Here is an 18,211-nt window from a genome sequence, read left to right as displayed (position 1 = left end):
AGTGCCAATAGTTTTGTCAAAATACATGTGCTTGTCCAAGGCAATGGTGGTAACCCATTGCTGCAACTTACTTAGATCCCTCCTCCAAATAAAAGGGAACTAAGTGTTAGCACAAATAAGCTTTGAGATCTTGTATACATATCTAAGATGTATACGCATCTTATGTTCGAGAGCCCAATTTCTTTAAGTACAGACAGAGTGCAATAGTCGTGCAGGGGCAGATGTTATGTCAGGAAAAAAAAACACAGACAATATGTAACAAACTGTCTTTTACAGGTAATTCTGTGTTACAGTAATATTTGATGTTAGAAGACATGGTTCACAATGAAGCTGAGAAGCAGCAGAGATAACAGGAAAAGCCAAGAGAAAAAGGCAGCAGAGGATCTCTGTAACAAATCTCATTTTTATTACTGCAAAGAAACAACACACATAAAGGTGAAACATGTCAACAAAATACAATAAAGTTCATAGTTTTCAGAGAACCGGAACATGGAAATGTCCAAAACATTGCATTGTAGGCACAATATTTTCCACGCATAGGTTATCTTAGGCAACAGCATATGTAGCCCGGTAGAATTAGCTGCTCCCTCAAAATCAGCAAAAACCTCGATTTCTGGATGTGCATGTTAGCTCCTGTCCTTGACATATGCATTCACTGCAATGTAATATTGCTTCTCAGTGACTTTAAAGCGAGGAATCACTTCCAAGACGTCGCTCTGCTGCATATCCTTTACGCAAACGCTCAATATCCCTGGAAACACTACTATAGTTCAGGCATGGTAGGGCAATGGCCCTAAAACACAGCTACTGGACCCCAAGTGCAATTATGCCTAGTGCAGGAGCATTGAGTAAAACTTGTCAAGTGTCAATTATACTTCCAGTTCAAGATGACATTGTATTCTCGCAAAATTGCACATTCTAAAGTCAAGGCGGTAATCTCAGTTGAAACGATACACAGTTGAACCAGGTTCAGTCAACGGTCTCACGTTAAGTGCATGCTCCCACAATAACATCTGCTATCTCCGACATGCTATGTAGGAATACACAGAAGAAATTTGTAAAATGAAGGCATCACTACTGACCTCTATGCACAGATGACTATGCTTACTGGGCACTGAGAATACTACCAGCACTACTGGCTTCTGTCCCCTACTTTCTTCGGTTGATGATAGATGCCATGAGCACATACTGCAGTATTTTTATTTAGTTGGCTTAAAGGGGGCCCTGAGACACTTCTTTAACATAGGAAAAAAATCTTGCAGATTTGTCGTAGAGGCTGCTGTGAACATGCGAGTCAAATATTACTGCACATATGCAGCACGAAATTTACAATCCCGTGTCAAAAACAGCGAAAAATTGCTTGCTCTCACTTCGGCAATGCCACCATGCTGCGTCACCATAAAGTGTCATCATAAAGCAGATGGCCCGCCAACACTATTGTCTGATTTTGTGATCGCGAGAGCATTCTCAGCAACATATAACTGCTAATGTTGAGTTAAAAAAATTAGAAATACACATGTCTGCGATCTAAAAAAGACAGAAAAATCATTTCATTGCGTCTGCACATGGCCGCCAAGATGGCAGTGGCATGCTGCGTAGCGTGTTCTACCGCGGCTGCCACAAGGTGCTGCCAGGTACTGCCAGGTACCACGACACTCAACTTTTGGCCAGCTCCACTGTGTAGCTTCCAGCGTGCTCGGTGAGATTAAGAGAGCGAATGCCGGGTATCGGCGCGATAACTGCACTTATAGTTGAAGGATTTGAAAAATTTTTGCAGCATGAGATTCATGAGGCAATGCCCTTCATAGTGAGGTCATTCTATTAGTTAGGAAAGTGTTTCAGGGCCCATTTAAACATCTCAGTGACTTCTTTCACCAAGCAACCTTTTGCCAGGTCAGGTGTCTGTGGGGTTCTCGCCTGTTCCGACAAACTGCATCAAGCTTAGAAGTGTTCTATCCAGATTCTTTCAGCACCAAGTGCTCTATGTAAAAGTGATGAAATTTCTCACTATGGCCAAGTGCTGTTAACTGCAACTTCAAGGGACAACTGGTGAATTAGCGACCCTGTACATGCCCCTTGTAGAAATATGCATGCACATCTCGGAGCTTGGGGCATTTGCCCCATTTTGATGCCACCTTCATCCTTCAGAGAGGGATAAGGTCATTTCAGAGAAAAAAAGATGGAGCTTGGTTCTAGCAGAGACTAGTAAAAAAAACTATACTCTTTCCAGAGCCTACTAGCACCAAATACAAAGCAGTTTTCTTCAAAAAGACAAAAATTTGGTGACACACGCTTGTGGTTTCTGTATGAATAACTTGGCAAAAAGCTATGCGGTGATAGTTCTGATATAACTTGCTAGCTTGTTAACAAGGAAGGTATAGCATTCCCTTGACATCATAAGATGGTGACAGACAGGACAGGCATGCAGGTTGTATTTGCTGTAAAATGACCAAAGCACTTTACAATGGCTTCAGTATCAAAAGCAATGCTCAAAAAAAAATGATTGCAAACAAATGCAGAGTAGCACCAAAAGTCCAAAGTCACGAAGCACTGTGGATAAAATTCTTGCTAATACTTTTACATTGGGCAAACCAAGGCCGCGATAATGTAAAGCTATTACAATCTGTTTTTATTCCAAATTTACCATTAGCCCCCCATGATAGGTCAAAATGGCTCGGTCACTGCTTATATGGGCAGCGACCGCGCCCGTCTAGTGGGGTTTGAGCTAATTTCACCTATTAAGGAGGACTAATGGTGAAGCTCAAATGAAAACAAATTGGAATAGTGTTATGTTATTCCAACCCCTGTGATGGTTTAACTTACTCCTTGGGCGAGCACGTGTGCATGTTTGCAAGATGTCTATTTCTAGCAATCCAGGTACAAATTGCCACTTCTGTAGTAGCCGGTGTGACCTATGCATTATCATCAAAGGCCATAGGAAACTGCGTAGTGGATGCTGCTGTTATTGTTAAGGAATGCTCCATGCACATTTTGGTAGTTTTATATAAAAAGAAAACTTAATTCCTTAAGCCAGAGTAACGTGGTCCTCGTCATTAGAACGACAACGCATATTTCATAGCTTGATAGCTCGAATTGTTTCACATGTACCACACATGCTGAAGTTTTTACCAATAGCAACGAAACTATTCATGTAGAAAAGCTGACACTTTTTACTATGAATACGCAGGCACTAATGTCTGCTCAACGAGCACGTCCAATGACTGTTGGGCGGTGCTCATTGTGACGCCCATTATGCGGCGCGCCCAGAGCCTGGAGTCGTCACAGAACATTGTATTCGTGGACTCAACATCGTCATGCGATGCAGACGGTAGCACGGCAACTGTGCTGCTCACGGCCACGAAAGCAGGGGCAGTGGCTGTAGCTGTGCTTGTTCACAGTTCCCAAACAACGGAGGGGTACCGTGCTGCTTTTCAGCTGCTGAAGGACAAGCACCCATCATGCTTCGGCAACAAAGAGGTACGAATTTTATATTGCAATTAAAACATGTTGTAAAAGAAACTGCATCAGTGCTGCTGAAGGAACAAAGTTTATTTTGAATACCAGAAATTAATAACACCAATGTTAAAATGGCTTGCCAGTTTTACAACAACGAAAGTTACTATTATATTATGGCTGCCAGGAAACAGATTTCCATGCTTTTACTAAAGCAGGCACAAGCACTTTGATTTTCAATTACATTTAGTGACTACTGCACCAATATGGGAATATACCCACCATGAATAACTCCACAGCTAATAGCTAGAATGGAGGCCGTTTGCAAAATTGTCACTGGTGACAATCATATAAAAATGAGTGCATAAGGGGAGGTAAAACATTTCCTTGGAGGAATTCTTTCATAATTGCGAAGGAAAAACAGTAGCGCAAGCGAAACAAGGACAATATGGGTACACAGGACTGGTTTGCTCAAGAAATGTGATATTTGTAAGTGCAGCACAAGACCAGCACGGGGTATCACATTGGTGATAAAGTAGCGACATATCAAAGACCTTGCCAAGAACCCCCACCCCCAAAACAACCACATCACAGTCATGCACCATGACAGAACCGTGCGGCCCAATATACCAGAGGTGATTAAAGACAATCGAGAGTATCGCAGAGCACACTTGACTCTAAATATTATGTGAAGGTAGGCACGACTTCTTTAGCCCTAATTAACAAAGAAGTCGCCTTCCTGGAAGGACATGTGTAGTGTCCCTGTTTACTGATGCAGCGCCTCGTCGTTTAAGCATTGTTACTGTTTTTACAACGAAGCTGTATATGGCTAGCCGATTCGTCCGTCTGTCGCCTGCGCACAGAAACTATCATCATGAGCAATGGCTTGAGCGTTGACGTCTTCTTCCAGAGCTGGCTAGTGGGCACCCCTCGGCGCAACCGCGCGAATGTGCTTGTGCCACTGCTCCTGCGTTCGTCGTCGTCATCTTCTGCCACAACTGGCTCTGTTGTTGCTCATCATTTCGGCGTAGAATTTCACTTCTCTGTTATCGTAATGGGGAGGCCGTGTTTAAGGGGGTATGAGCCATTTATTGTCTTATGTGACGGACAGATTTAATTTTGAAGCAATCTAATTTTGAAGAATCGCTAGCGGCAATGTGACAACGGTGGACTGCAGGCATACCGTCAGTGACGTCATTTTCTCCGTCGCAGCCCAATGTGTGTGTAACCTGATTAAGAAACACAAAGATGTAACCAATAACTGAGAAAGACACTAATGTACCGTCGGGATTAACCCAGTGATAAACTCTGGGGCCACACGTTTCAGCTTTGCTGGTTGTGTATGGAGTGCATGTGCATGTGTTGCAGGTGTATGGAGTGCTTGGGCGATGATTTTTTATAGTTTTAGCGTATATACTTTTTTAGACAAGTATTCTAGGTTCTTTCTTGCTTTCATTTTTGTTTTCTGTTATGTATTCCTTCCAGGTCTTGGTTACCAGCGCAGCATTTACTATTCAATCTTGTTTATCTAGGTCTTTATTAGTTAGCGGGTAAGACCATGTGGTTCAACCTACCTTCGCATATTATTTAGAGTCAAGTGTGCTCTGCGATACTCTCGATTGTCTCTAATCACCTCTGGTATATTGAGCCGCACGGTTTTGTCATGGTGCGTGACTGTGATGTGTTTTTTTTTTTGGGGGGGGGGGGTTCTTGGGAAGTCTTTGATATGTGGCTGTTTTATCACCAATGTAATACCCCATGCTGGTCTTGTGCTGTACTTACGAATATCACAGTTCTTCAGTAAACCTCAGCTGGAATTAAACACCAGTCCTGTGTACTCGTCTCGTGCTTGTTTGTTTCACGCTACTGTTTTGCTTCCCAATAACATAGGCAGCCATTTCAGAAAGCACATGCCACAGACAGTATAGAATGACGAGAACTTCAACAAATATTACAATATACTTAGGTTCAGAAAAATAGTTGAATGAAAAGTCCAAGCACTACAAGCAACCACATTAACATAGGTTGAAGCAAGATTTGCGCCAGAAACAGTGATCTGAACAGCATAGTTACCAAAAAGGCACATAAACCGTCACAACACTGGGGCTGAACAAATTTATATAAACATTCGGAACAGACCTTTCTATGTCAGTAAGATGGCATATTTCTATTTGAAGGACAGCACTGAGTAATGCATTTTTATCTTGCTTACGATACTATGCACTTGCATGATGTGGCATGCTAATATCTCAAGGAAATGCAGGGTTCATCCATGAAAGTGCTGATTCATTAAGTTCTTTTTTACCTGCAGGCTCCGGTAGCATTCATGACAGACAACTCCAGGGCAGAGAAGGATGCCCTTTGTGACGTTTGGCCCTCAGCGACACAATTGCTGTGCATATTTCATGTCCTCCAGGCTGAATGGCGCTGGCTTTTGGCTGCACACAACAAGATAGCAAAAGATGACCGGCGCCACCTCATGGCAAGCTTTCAGAAGGTAATAGAAAGGCTTAAAGTGCTGCCATTAAGTTAGTTTAAAAATGACAGAACACAAGGTAATTATTACTTGAAACAGTTAAGAAAAGCTAATGAGGTGGTACTACTAGAACATTAATACTAACCTCTGATATCTGTGGTGCAACTCGGTCCCAAAGTAGATAGTGAGGGAAAAGCTTCAATTTGATTTTCCTTTTACTCATTTGTGCTTTCTAGGGGTGTGGTAAAGTTTAAATGCTGCAACTGCTTAGTCTGAAATTTTTTATCAGGGTCGTATTCTAAAATGCACTAATTTATTCGCTGTTATGTCACTTTTCAGTAATTTATGGTCATTTTGAATGCAAAGAGGCACAGTGAAACACAGGTCTTTAAGGCGAAGCATTAATCACAAATTTCAGGCGATTTGACTCCATTCGTCTGTCTGTCTGTCTGTCTGTCTGTCTGTCCGTTCGTCCATCTATCCATCTATCTAGCCTCTACGGCAGGATGTCGTCGTGGTCGTTTCTTCAACTGGGTATAAATCGGAATAGGCATGTCGTGGGGGGAGGGTTAGCACAGTGATTAATTCACTGTGCGAGCGACTGCCATTTGTCATGGCAATTTGTTTCGTTCATTAGTGTTAATATCACGTTAGCTAGCTACATTACTATTGCATAATACACATGGTGAAGGAAATGTTTTCATGACACTTATTTGAAACAATTCTAACAAATAAGGAATGCAATCATTATAATGTGTGACGTTTGCCACAAACTGACAGCCACTAAATAATGGAGTTCTTCAACCAAGAAAAGGAATAACATTCACAGACTATGTGCCCAAGATACAGCAATAATTTGGCCTGGAACTTATTGTTGCAAACTCAAATTTCTGGAAAGAATGGGCTCTTTAAGATTGCCAATCAACTATATGAAAACACCATTAGAAGACAATGAAGGCATTGAAAACCAACTGATACACTTCAATGTTTCATATTGTGTTTCAGATCCTTTACGCAAAGGATGATGGCGAACTTCAGGCAGCCAAAGCATACCTACATGCCCTGCCTCATCCATCCTACGTCCAAAGAGTTGAGACATTCCTTCAACGTGAATGTGAGTGGGTGCTCTTGTACCGTGCTGGGATCATCACAAGAGGACAGAATACTAACAACTATTCGGAGGCATCTGTCCGCATCCTCAAAGATATCATTCTCAGCCGAACCAAAGCTTACAACGCAGTAGCCTTGATTGAATTTATAATGACTAATTGGGAAAAATATTTCGAAACACGGCTGCTGCGCCATGCAAATTATCGTGAACAATCACACAAAATTGATTTCCAACACCTCCTCCAAAAAATGCCTGAAATTTCACCAGAATTAATAGTCAAAGTTGAAGAGAATGTCTACAATGTGCCCAACTCTTTGGGTAATGGGATGTATGAGGTAAGGGCTGATGTAGGAGTTTGCAGCTGCTGGAAGGGAAGCCAGGGAGCTTTCTGCAAGCACCAGGCAGTTGTGCAGCGGGCCTTTGGTGGGCCATTCCCGAACAGCCCGGAGCTCACACCAGGAGACTGCAGAGAGCTGGCTCACCTGGCACTTGGGGATCGATGCCCCCCAGAGCAATTTTTCATGCCATTTACCACTAAGAATACCACAGCACTTTCTCCTACTCCTGGGCCCAGTGAGCCAGCTGCACAAGAAAGTGCCGACTGCACTGAGCCACTGCACAGTCCACAAGAGCCACATGCTGGCTCCAGCCTACAGCCCGAGGTACGTTACATTCCACTACCATTTCATGTCACACAATGTGAATGGAATCCAAATTAGTTTCAAATGGAATAACTAGAATGTGGCTGGATGCAAATGTTCATGGCAGTTGCATCATGCTTTTCTAAGTATATAAGGATTGCTTCCTCTGAAAAAGTAACACAAAACAGCTAATACAGGACAATTTGCTTGCAGGTGTGCAGAACTGTCCATGAGAACTGAAGTTATCTGAACTATGCAAACAATTTCATAGCATCACTGCAAATACTATTGCCTAAAAGCAGTCTGATGAAACGAATACTCCACAGGGGATTCCTAGACGATTTCTAGAATGTGTGTCATAGGTGCAATATATATATATATATATATATATATATATAGCACCTATGACACACATTCTAGAAATTCATTTCTGACTTCCAGTGTCTACATGCAATGATAAGCTCTACCCACACATTTCTCAGCTCAGTCAGAATGTTGCAGCTCAGTCATGATCACTTAATGACTTTACTACATTGCTCTATTGTTACATTACATCACGCAAGAGACACTACATCACATTACAGTTATTATGAGTAGACCACTACTACACACATTGCTATATACGTACTATACTTCACAACTTGCTGCTCTGGTGGTGCACATGGGGCTAACCTTTCTTTTTAAAATTCTTTATTATAATGTTAATGGCCCTTGTTAACTCTTTGCAGTGTACTGAAGCCTCGAATACTTGGCACAAAGCTTGGCTCAGACGATAGGTGGAGCCGGAACGAGCAGCTGCTCTCATTATATAGCCAAATTGTTGCTATGTGTTGTTTTGCATGTGCCAGTCGTCTCGAAACACTAGCTGCCATAAGCAAAATAGAGTGGTTGGTGTGCCCCCCACCTCAGCTTCTTCTGTGGTGCAATCTCCTGATTATAGAAGACAAAGTCAATAGTGAAGTTCCCACACCACGTGTTTTGCATCTGTGAAGGCACTCTTCGCAACAGTAAGGTTAAGAATTATTCATTTGTTTCATTCTTGCATGTATGGGATAAATGGGCTTACGATTCAGCTATTCCACTGAAGAACTCGGATTCGAAAATAAAATGTAAAGAAAGCTTTGCTGTAAAAACTGACTACTGACATTTTCAATGCAGCCACTCTAACCTCTGCAATTTACAGATGAAAGCTGGTCAACTGGCCAGAACTGATTTAATTAGTAGTTTTACCTGTAGTCTTACACACACACACACACACACACACACACACACACACACACACACACACACACAAATATGTGTATTTACGAGTGCATGTATGCATGCACATACTAGGAGGGCTTTGTTTTAGGCTGTTTGTGATAAATACTGCAGTAATTTACTGGTCAAATTGCAGACATCTGCTCTCTAAGATTTTAAACAACTTTTGGCACTTGCTCAAGTATATAAATTTGCCATCATCACCAATTTCAGGGCACGCTACCTTATAAAAAGGGGAAATGTGTTTTTGCTTTTGAGGACCCAGATTTTTAAGCACAATCAAATTCACAGCTAGAAAGTTCATGCTAGAATGGATGGACAATAGCTGACAAAAGAAAAATTCTACGCAGGACCTGGCAGAAGACTACGAGTGTTCATCGTTTAACAAGAGCATGAAGCGCATCTACTCAGCAGCTGCAAGAGACCCTGCTAGTGCTGCACTCCTGCACTCTGTGAGTGCACAGTTGGATGACATCACCACAACTAGCGCCATTCATGAATTCTTGCTGAGGTTGAAGGCTTCTGCTGTGGTAACTAAGAGGCATGGCAAAAAAATTAAAGTTCAGCCAACAAGCCTGGCAAGGCGTCGACCTGGCTTGCCAAGGGGCTCAGGGCGTATCCCAGCCGGACGACCAACAAAAAAAAACAAAACGAGTCCATGCCCTAAGCAAAAGCATAAAGGACAATGTGCCAGGAGCGAAATGCCATTAGAGAAACTGCAAAATGTGATTGGTAATGTGTGCCCATCACATTGATCAAACGGAACATAAAAATTCATTAGCCATTCCACTCTGTGAAGGTGGATGACCAGCGAAGCTGTTTAGCACACGACACAGAGGTGACAGAGAATTTGAATGAAGGTACGAACATATTTATTGTCCTGATCGGTGGTCATCGTGACGAAAGGTACGCACACACATTCTCGTATCACCTCTGTTATTAAATGCGTCCGTCACTTAAGACAATGAATGGCTCATACCCCCGTACAATGTGGCCTGGCCTCCCCATTACGACTACAGAAGAGAAGTGAAATTCTATGCTGGAATGATGAGCGGCAACGGAGCCAGCTGTGGAAGAAGACGATGACAACGACGAACGCGTGAGTAGTGGCACGATCGTGTTCGCACGGTTGCGCCAACGAGCCAGCTGTAGAAGACGACGACGCTCGAGCCATTGTTGATGATGATAGTTTTTGCACATAGACGCCGCGAAACTCCGGATCTTAGCCATATACAGCTGCGCTGTAAAAGAATTTATGCTATTTCATGTCCTGAATATGGACATGGGATATGAGGAAGGCTGCAGTGGATGGCTGCAAATTATTTTCAACCACCTGGGGCTCGGTGATGTGCACCTATGCGCTATCTCATAAGTAGCTTTCAGCACTGTCAAAAGTACAGGTGTACACACACAATATCCATGTGGTTCGTAATAAAGGTGTAGCGCCCACCGACGCCGCAGTGCGAAGCGCTCAGGTCGGCGCTCTCAGCCGGTGCCTTGGTGCCGGCAGAAGGCAGAAGAGAAAATAAAGAAGCGCAGCGCGTGCTCGAAGCGCAAGCTTGGCACGCTAGTCCGTGGGCGTCGCCTGTCGTACTAGTAAAAAAGAAAGACAACACGCTCCACTTCTGCGTTGACTACAGACGGCTTAACCGAGTCACCAATGAGACGTTTACCCCCTGCCACGGATCGATGACGCCTTGGACTGTCTGCGTCATGCTGAGTTCTTTACTTCGTTAGACCTAAAGTCAGGGTACTGGCAAATCGAAGTGGACGAGCGTGACCGTGAAAAAACCGCCTTCGTGACTCCCGACGGGCTATACGAATTTAAAGTCCTGCCTTTCGGTCTCTGTTCCGCTCCTGCTACGTTTCAACGAATGATGGACACTGTACTCGTCGGACTAAAGTGGCAGACGTGTCTAGAGTACCTAGACGACGTTGTTGTGTTTTCCAGCACGATCGATGAACATCTCACCCGACTACGTAGTGTCCTTACCCCAATACGCAAGGCAAACCTCACCATCAAGCCTGAAAAATGTTCCTTTGGCTTCAAGGAACTCAAGTTTTTAGGCCACGTGGTCAGCTCCCAAGGAATACGACCAGACCCAGAAAAGCTCGCTGCCGTTGCCGAGTGTCCTCACCCTAAAGACAAGAAGGCTGTTAAGCGGTTCCTGGGCCTCTGCGCTTACTACCGTCGTTTCGTTGAAGGCTTCTCGAGGATTGCTGAACCTCTCACGAGACTGACGCGACAAGATGTGCCCTTTGCGTGGACGGAAGACCAAGAGCAGGCCTTCACCGAATTGCGCAAACGCCTTCAATCCGCTCCAGTGCTGGCGCATTTCGATGACACAGACGCAAGCAACGTAGGACTCGGGGCCATTCTGGTTCAGTGGCAAGACGGCGCAGAACGTGTAATTGCGTACGCGAGCCGTAGTCTTACAAAAGCAGAAGCTAATTATTCAACCCCCGAAAAAGAATGTTTAGCAGTCGTGTGGGCCATCAGCAAGTTCCGACCTTAGTTGTACGGCCGGCCATTTCGAGCGATTAGTGACCACCATTCGCTCTGCTGGCTTGCCAATCTACGAGACCCGTCAGGTTGCCTCGCTCGTTGGAGCCTCCGCCTCCAGGAATACGACATGACTGTTGTCTACAGATCGGGCCATAAGCATAGCGACGCTGACTGCTTGTCGCGTTCTCCTATTCCCTTGACATCCTCCGACTTGGAGCTCGATTTGCCGTTTCTTGGTGTCGTCGACGTGGTGCACATGGCTGACTATCAACGTGCAGACTCTGAACTGCTTCCAGTCATCCGATATCTCAAGGGAGCTGACGTTGTCCCATGCCCACTTTCACGAGGGTTGACATTGTACTGCCTGCGGAACAATGTCCTGTACAAGAAAAATTTCGAGAACAGCCAAGAAACGTTCCTTCTCGTCGTTCCGACGGCGCTGCGCAAGGAAGTTTTACAGGCGTGTCACGACGATCCCTGTGCTGGCCACTTAGGCTTCGCGAGGACATTAGCACGCATACGGCAGAAATACTATTGGCCACACCTATTTTCGTCGGTTCAGCGCTATGTGCGAACGTGCCGTGACTGTCAGAGGCGTAAAGTCCTACCCGTCAAGCCTGCCGGCCTCCTTAGCCTTTGGATCTGCCTCCGGCGCCGTTCCAGCAAGTGGGAATGGACCTTCTTGGTCCGTTCCCCACGTCTTCCTTGCAAAACAAGTGGATAATCGTGGCAACTCGTGGCAACTGATTATTCAACTCGCTATGCGGAGACAAACGCTGTGCCGCGGGGAACTGCTGCTGAAGTCGCCAGCTTCTTCGTCCACAACATCGTGCTTCGTCACGGTGCACCCGCTGTGCTCGTTACTGACCGCGGTGCAGTGTTTACAGCGGAGTTGTTGCAACAAGTCGTCACTCTGACGCATACTGACCACCGAAGGACCACAGCCTATCATCCCCAGACTAACGGCTTAACAGAGCGCCTGAACAGAACATTGGCCGACATGCTATCCATGTACATTGATGTAGAACACAAGACATGGGATAAAATTTTGCCATACGTGACGTTTGCTTACAATACCGCTGTGCAGGAGACCACCGAGTTTACACTATTTGAGCTTGTTTACGGACATCGCGTTACAACCCCCTTAGACGCCATGCTCCCGGTAGACCACAGAACCACAAGGAATGACACCACTGAAGATTTCGTCGAGAAAGCAGAGGAAGCTCGCCAGCTTGCTCGGAATCGCATCCGCACCCAGCAGAATACCGATGCCTGCCGTTACAACTGGACCCAACGGGACATCCAGTACTCACCAGGCGACCACGTGTGGGTGTGGACACCTATCCGACACCGTGGGCTCTCGGAGAAATGGTTGCGCCGCTATTTCGGCCCCTACGAAGTTGTACGCCGCCTCAGTGATGTGAACTATGAGGTGGTGCCTCGAAGCTCTGATCCTAGTTCGAACCGACGCTGTCCCCGTGCTGAAGTCGTCCACGTAGTACGGATGAAGCCGTACTACGCACGCGAGGGATAAGCAACCCTCACAAACCGCTTCAGCATTGTGTACATTCCTGTATGTTTTTTTTTCTTTTCATGTTGGCACTCTTGCCCATAGTGCTCGCCCACTGCCCTTGAAGCGACTGGGTCGGTCGCTTTTGAGAGGGAAGCAATGACGTGAAATAAGTTGGCACGTGGTGACACTGGCCCCTTGAGGTGAGAACGACGAAGTTTGTGGTTGCGCGCGCGCTCTCCGAGGTACAGCCATTGTTAGAGGCTGACGTGTTTTTTGCCTATCTGTTGCTGGTCAAATATTCTAGCTGTACTAGCTGGGTGACAATATGTCACTAATTCTACACGTTGGCCTTCTTGACTTATATAGCAAAAGATCTCACATTCACCTAACACTGTTTGTCATCTGTGTCGTTTGATGTATGAAAGCAGTACTGGGACTATAAGAGATGCATGACCACCAAAAGTGACTGTGTGCTGCAGTCTTCATTGCCACAACTTCGAGGTGGCTGACATGAAGCACCTTTAGGGCTTGCTCTTGAGCGTATCTTGGCACAATCACTTGCGAACCCCAAATAATGCAACCTTTATGGATTGATAGCTCTTTTCTGCATTACTTGAATGGGGCAAATTCTCTTACAGTCCACTTCTTCATATCGCCTTCCTGAAATCCATTAGGAGCTGCAGAAAGAACCCTGTCTACCCCTAGTAGTGCACTGACCATATGCCAGTAGCGGCATATGGTCAGTGCACACAGCTTTATAGCAACCTGGAAGATACAGTTAATGTTTCATTGCAAAGAGAATTTCCGCCACTTCCTTGAACGTGCCTGTAGTTTTGCTTGCTTTTTTGACAATGTTCAGGACGCAAAAGATACTAGCACTTCAAGATCTCTATAGTTGATTGTGAGAGGACAGCTTTCTCGCCGTAGGGTGAAGCATCGCATGGCAGAATGAGGTCACAGAGCTCATCAAAATGGCTTGGTATTGGCACTAAGCTTAGGATGCCTTTCAGCCTTTGAAAGGCAGTGCTTTTGCCATCCTCCCCAATTCCAAGAAACTTCTTAATCGAGGAGTATATGTAGACAAGCGCTAACTATTAACAACGAAATTTGTTTCTGGGACCGGTCGTACTTACACACAAGAAAAAAAAACACGTGCACAGCAATATGAAATCAGAGTTGATATCGCTGTGCATGTGCTTTTTTTATTTGTATAAGTACGACCGGTCCCGGAAATGAACTTTGTTGTTGATAGTTAGCACTTGTCTTCGTTTCTTCTCATGTCCGTGTTTTGCTGCGCTATCCAGATACTATTCCATGATGACCGACCAACAAGCCCACATCGCCACCCTCGTAGTGTATGTAGGCTTCCTGCTACTGATGCTCGATACTGCAGGAAACAGCTATAGAAGCTGCGCATTCAAAGGACATTTTGTATTTTCGTCTTGTTCTTTGACTCTGGGGTCTCCCTGATGGCTCTCTGCTTTCCAGCCGTTGGTCTGGTGCCCCTGGTGTCAGCAAAGTAGCCGAAAAAGCCTACAAATGGTGCACCAAATGCAAACTTTTCTTTCAAAACACAGACTCCTGCACTTTGTAGTGGTCCCATGAGTGCTTTTAAGGATATTGTTACGGGCAAAAATATCACTGGCCTCGACAATATCATCGATGTACACACTTGTGCTGTCAATTCCAATAAGCAGAGGCCATGAACTGTGGGAATAACAAAAGTGCTATGGCAATACTGAAAGAATTGCGATTGACTCGGTAGAGTGACTTTGTTGTGGTCACAATGAGATCTTCAGAGGAGCTTTCATCTACTTGTATCTGCTGGTATGCCTGCTGGACATGTATCTATTGGAAGACCCATTCACCTTGACATTCAACTCGCTCATGGTTGAGAGGTTAAGGATTTGGCCTAAAGCAGGGCTAATTGTGAAGCTGTACTTGCCACAAAGGCTCACTGTTTTGTTTTCCTTGTGAACCATGGCCAGGGATGTAGCCCATGGAACGGACTACATAGGTTCCCCAAGCATCCAGTATGTTGAGTTCCTTGTGTACTCCCGTATGCAAAGGTAGCTTCTAGCAGCAAATAAATATGCATTGGTTCACCAGTGTGCCCATTGTGTGTCTGTTGAGCACATTGTCATAGTGAGTCAGAAGTTAGCCCAATTTTACAAGAGTCACACTGTTGATTCTGACTACCTCCTTGGTGTAGGACAACATGGAGGTAGAGTTGTGTGGTCTTGTTCCTGATTTGGACACTCACCGAGTAGCGTCCTAAAGGCTCATTCACACCGGCGACTTGAGGAGGTCGCCCGACCATTTGCGACTCGCGACCAAAAAGCGACCCAAGGCGACTGATGTTCACACCGGCGAGCCCACTTGAGCGCGACCGGCAAGTCGCAATCTCGGAGATTATAGTTCTCAGCGAGAACTCTAGGAACCTACGCACTTCGCGCGCACTTCGCTGGCACTGGGTAAATTGGTTTCGCATTCCGGCAACAGCCAGGGATTTTGATTCGAGCGATGGCTGCATTTTGATTTGAGCGAACAGGAAGACGTCCTCCCTGTGCTGATGTGCTCTGCCGTAGTGTCAGCTGTGGCAGCGTAGAAGCCTCCGAAGAAAATGCGATGCTGGTGGGTGCGCCCGTGCCTCCGCTCGCGTGAACTGGCCGGACACGCAAGCCGCCTCCTGCCCGAACTTTGTGAGCATGACAACGAGTACTATCGAGAACAACTTGTAATTTCTAGTTCGCATTGTGGTGAGACTCGGTGCATAATATTAAAGCGAAACTGTTCACCCGTTGTTGACCTTTGGGTGGCGTGCTCATCCAACGCACGGCAGCTGGAAAAGGGGTCTATGTTGTGCTTTCTTTTCCTGCTGTTTATCTTCCAGCGAATGCACCCGCGTACATTCAACACGTTGCTGCAGCTGCTGCATCCCAGCATCACCCCAAGACAAGACACCAATTACCGGCCTGTAGTCTGCATATGGTGGCGTGGACATTGCATTTGGCGTGGAGGACGCCGGATAAAAACACATAACATCACTTTTGGCGCGGCGCTGATTGGCTGAGCAGCTTTGCGACCATGGTCGCGCGGCATAAAAATCGAGCAGCGAGCGACTGGCCCAAAATGGTCGCTTTTCGAGAAAAGCGACCATTTGCGACTGGTAGCTTTGCAACCAACTTGGTCGCGCGACCACTGCCAGTTGCCGGTGTGAATGAGCCTTAAAAGCACCATTTTCTGTTTCCTATCCAGGCCATATGTGCAATAATAGGTCTGTTGGTTCTAGCTGTGCACAGCAATTGGGCCAGTGACATCGAAAAGTTTCTTTGCTAACTAATGAGTGTGATGCTTCCGAATGCACCTCCATGAGTAACAGCTGCTTGCTAATTGTCAGTTCCACTGTAATCAGCATTGTCAAACCAAACTGTGCACTGTTCAGGATGAAGTTCTCCCACTACTACTGTAGACATCTGTTGGCGTGGAGGAAGCTGTAGCATTACTATCAAACTTGTTCTGTAGTTGGAGTCATGTGCAATTTTGTGTTTGTTGTTATTGCCATGCAGCATTGATTCCTCACATTGTACAAGATGTAAACATTGTGAAAGCATTTGCAGCATTCAATTCCAGTACATGTGCAGATATGCTGAATAAAAAGTTTGTTCACGACCACTGCCAGTCGCCAGTGTGAATGAGCCTTAAAAGCACCATTTTCTGTTTCCTATCCAGGCCATATGTGCAATAAAAGGTCTGTTGGTTCTAGCTGTGCACAGCAATTGGGCCAGTGACATCGAAAAGTTTCTTTGCTAACTAATGAGTGTGATGCTTCCGAATGCACCTCCATGAGTAACAGCTGCTTGCTAATTGTCAGTTCCACTGTAATCAGCATTGTCAAACCAAACTGTGCACTGTTCAGGATGAAGTTCTCCCACTACTACTGTAGACATCTGTTGGCGTGGAGGAAGCTGTAGCATTACTATCAAACTTGTTCTGTAGTTGGAGTCATGTGCAATTTTGTGTTTGTTGTTATTGTCATGCAGCATTGATTCCTCACATTGTACAAGATGTAAACATTGTGAAAGCATTTGCAGCATTCAATTCCAGTACATATGCAGATATGCTGAATAAAAAGTTTGTTCACCTTGGCTTCTGTTAAGGATCCTTGTTGTGCTTAAAGATGACCTGAATTAACGTATCAGAGATATTGGTGGGCATTTTATCAGGGCACCATTTGATCAGTAATGATCGATACGGCGCGAATGCATGTTTTCTAAATGTTTCAGCTTCTGTTGCCCATCAGTAATGATTCGACTGCAATGCGTGTTTTCTAAATATGTAAATTAATGTGAGCGTTGTGAGCACATACACTTTTACACCTGCGATACTTAGATACTGATATTGCTCGGTAGGAATCCAGTCGATCGCGAACCGCGCTCATTCGACCGCTTCTCTCGAGCGCGGCCATGGGTTGTCGTTTTCTGCGCCACAGCTCAACAAACTTGACACGAATCGTAGGGCCGCGCGCTGGTGCGACTGAATGAACACAGATAAACAGCGCAGTACGGCTACGCGCTCGGCAGAACAGCTACTGTTTCCCTTTTTTGCATCTGCACGGACGCGTATACTTTCATTCAGGTACATTTGTGGGACCAACTATCCTTGAACAAATATAGAAGACAAAATGAATAAACAGTGACACAGGTACGTACGGCTCCGCGCGCGACAGAACAGCCACTGTCTCTCTTTTTTGCATCTGCGTCCACGACTTTCACTCAGGAACACAACTGAATACAACATTAACATTTGTGGGACCCCACTGTGTTAACTATCCTTGAGCAAATGTAGAAGACAAAATGAAACTTACCTGTCTTTCCAGCATTCTGACGGACCACGGCGGGCGCTGGCTTGGGGCGCTCTGTGAAGCCATGCAGAAGCTGGGGAGGCGGCAGCCCTAGGGCGCGAAGGGCGCAGGTAATCGCGGAGCTAGGGGCGTTCGCGGAGACGCGTCCCCAGCAAGTACCTAGATGTGTAGTTCCCTTTAGCGCCGCGCGGGCGCGCTGCAATCGACCGGCTGTACGGGCGTGCGAATGTAAATGCGCTTCCGGGCCGTTCGCTTTGCAACCCGAGCATTGCGGTGCGCTATCGCCATCTAGCGTTCCAGCTGCGAACTTTCATTGTCAAACCACGGCCGGGCCAGATTAAAGCCCCTCCATACGCGTTTTCGCCGGCCAGGTGCGGCAGCGGCGCG

The 18,211-nt window shown here is 45.6% G+C and overlaps 1 long non-coding RNA gene across 1 annotated transcript; it reads right to left on the bottom strand.

The window, feature by feature from the left end:
- Positions 1-294: 294 nt before the first annotated feature.
- On the bottom strand, positions 295-17,891 carry LOC125942424 (uncharacterized). Its single transcript, XR_007465096.1, has 3 exons — positions 17,828-17,891; positions 5,759-5,891; positions 295-3,461 (listed from the first exon to the last, which is right to left on the bottom strand). It is a non-coding gene; the product is annotated as an uncharacterized LOC125942424 (long non-coding RNA).
- Positions 17,892-18,211: the final 320 nt, after the last annotated feature.

Source organism: Dermacentor silvarum, chromosome 1 (genome assembly GCF_013339745.2).
Source record: "Dermacentor silvarum isolate Dsil-2018 chromosome 1, BIME_Dsil_1.4, whole genome shotgun sequence".
In the NCBI taxonomy this organism is placed as follows: domain Eukaryota; kingdom Metazoa; phylum Arthropoda; class Arachnida; order Ixodida; family Ixodidae; genus Dermacentor; species Dermacentor silvarum.
Note: the sequence above shows the minus strand (reverse complement) of the source record. Positions and strands in the feature narration are given on the sequence as shown.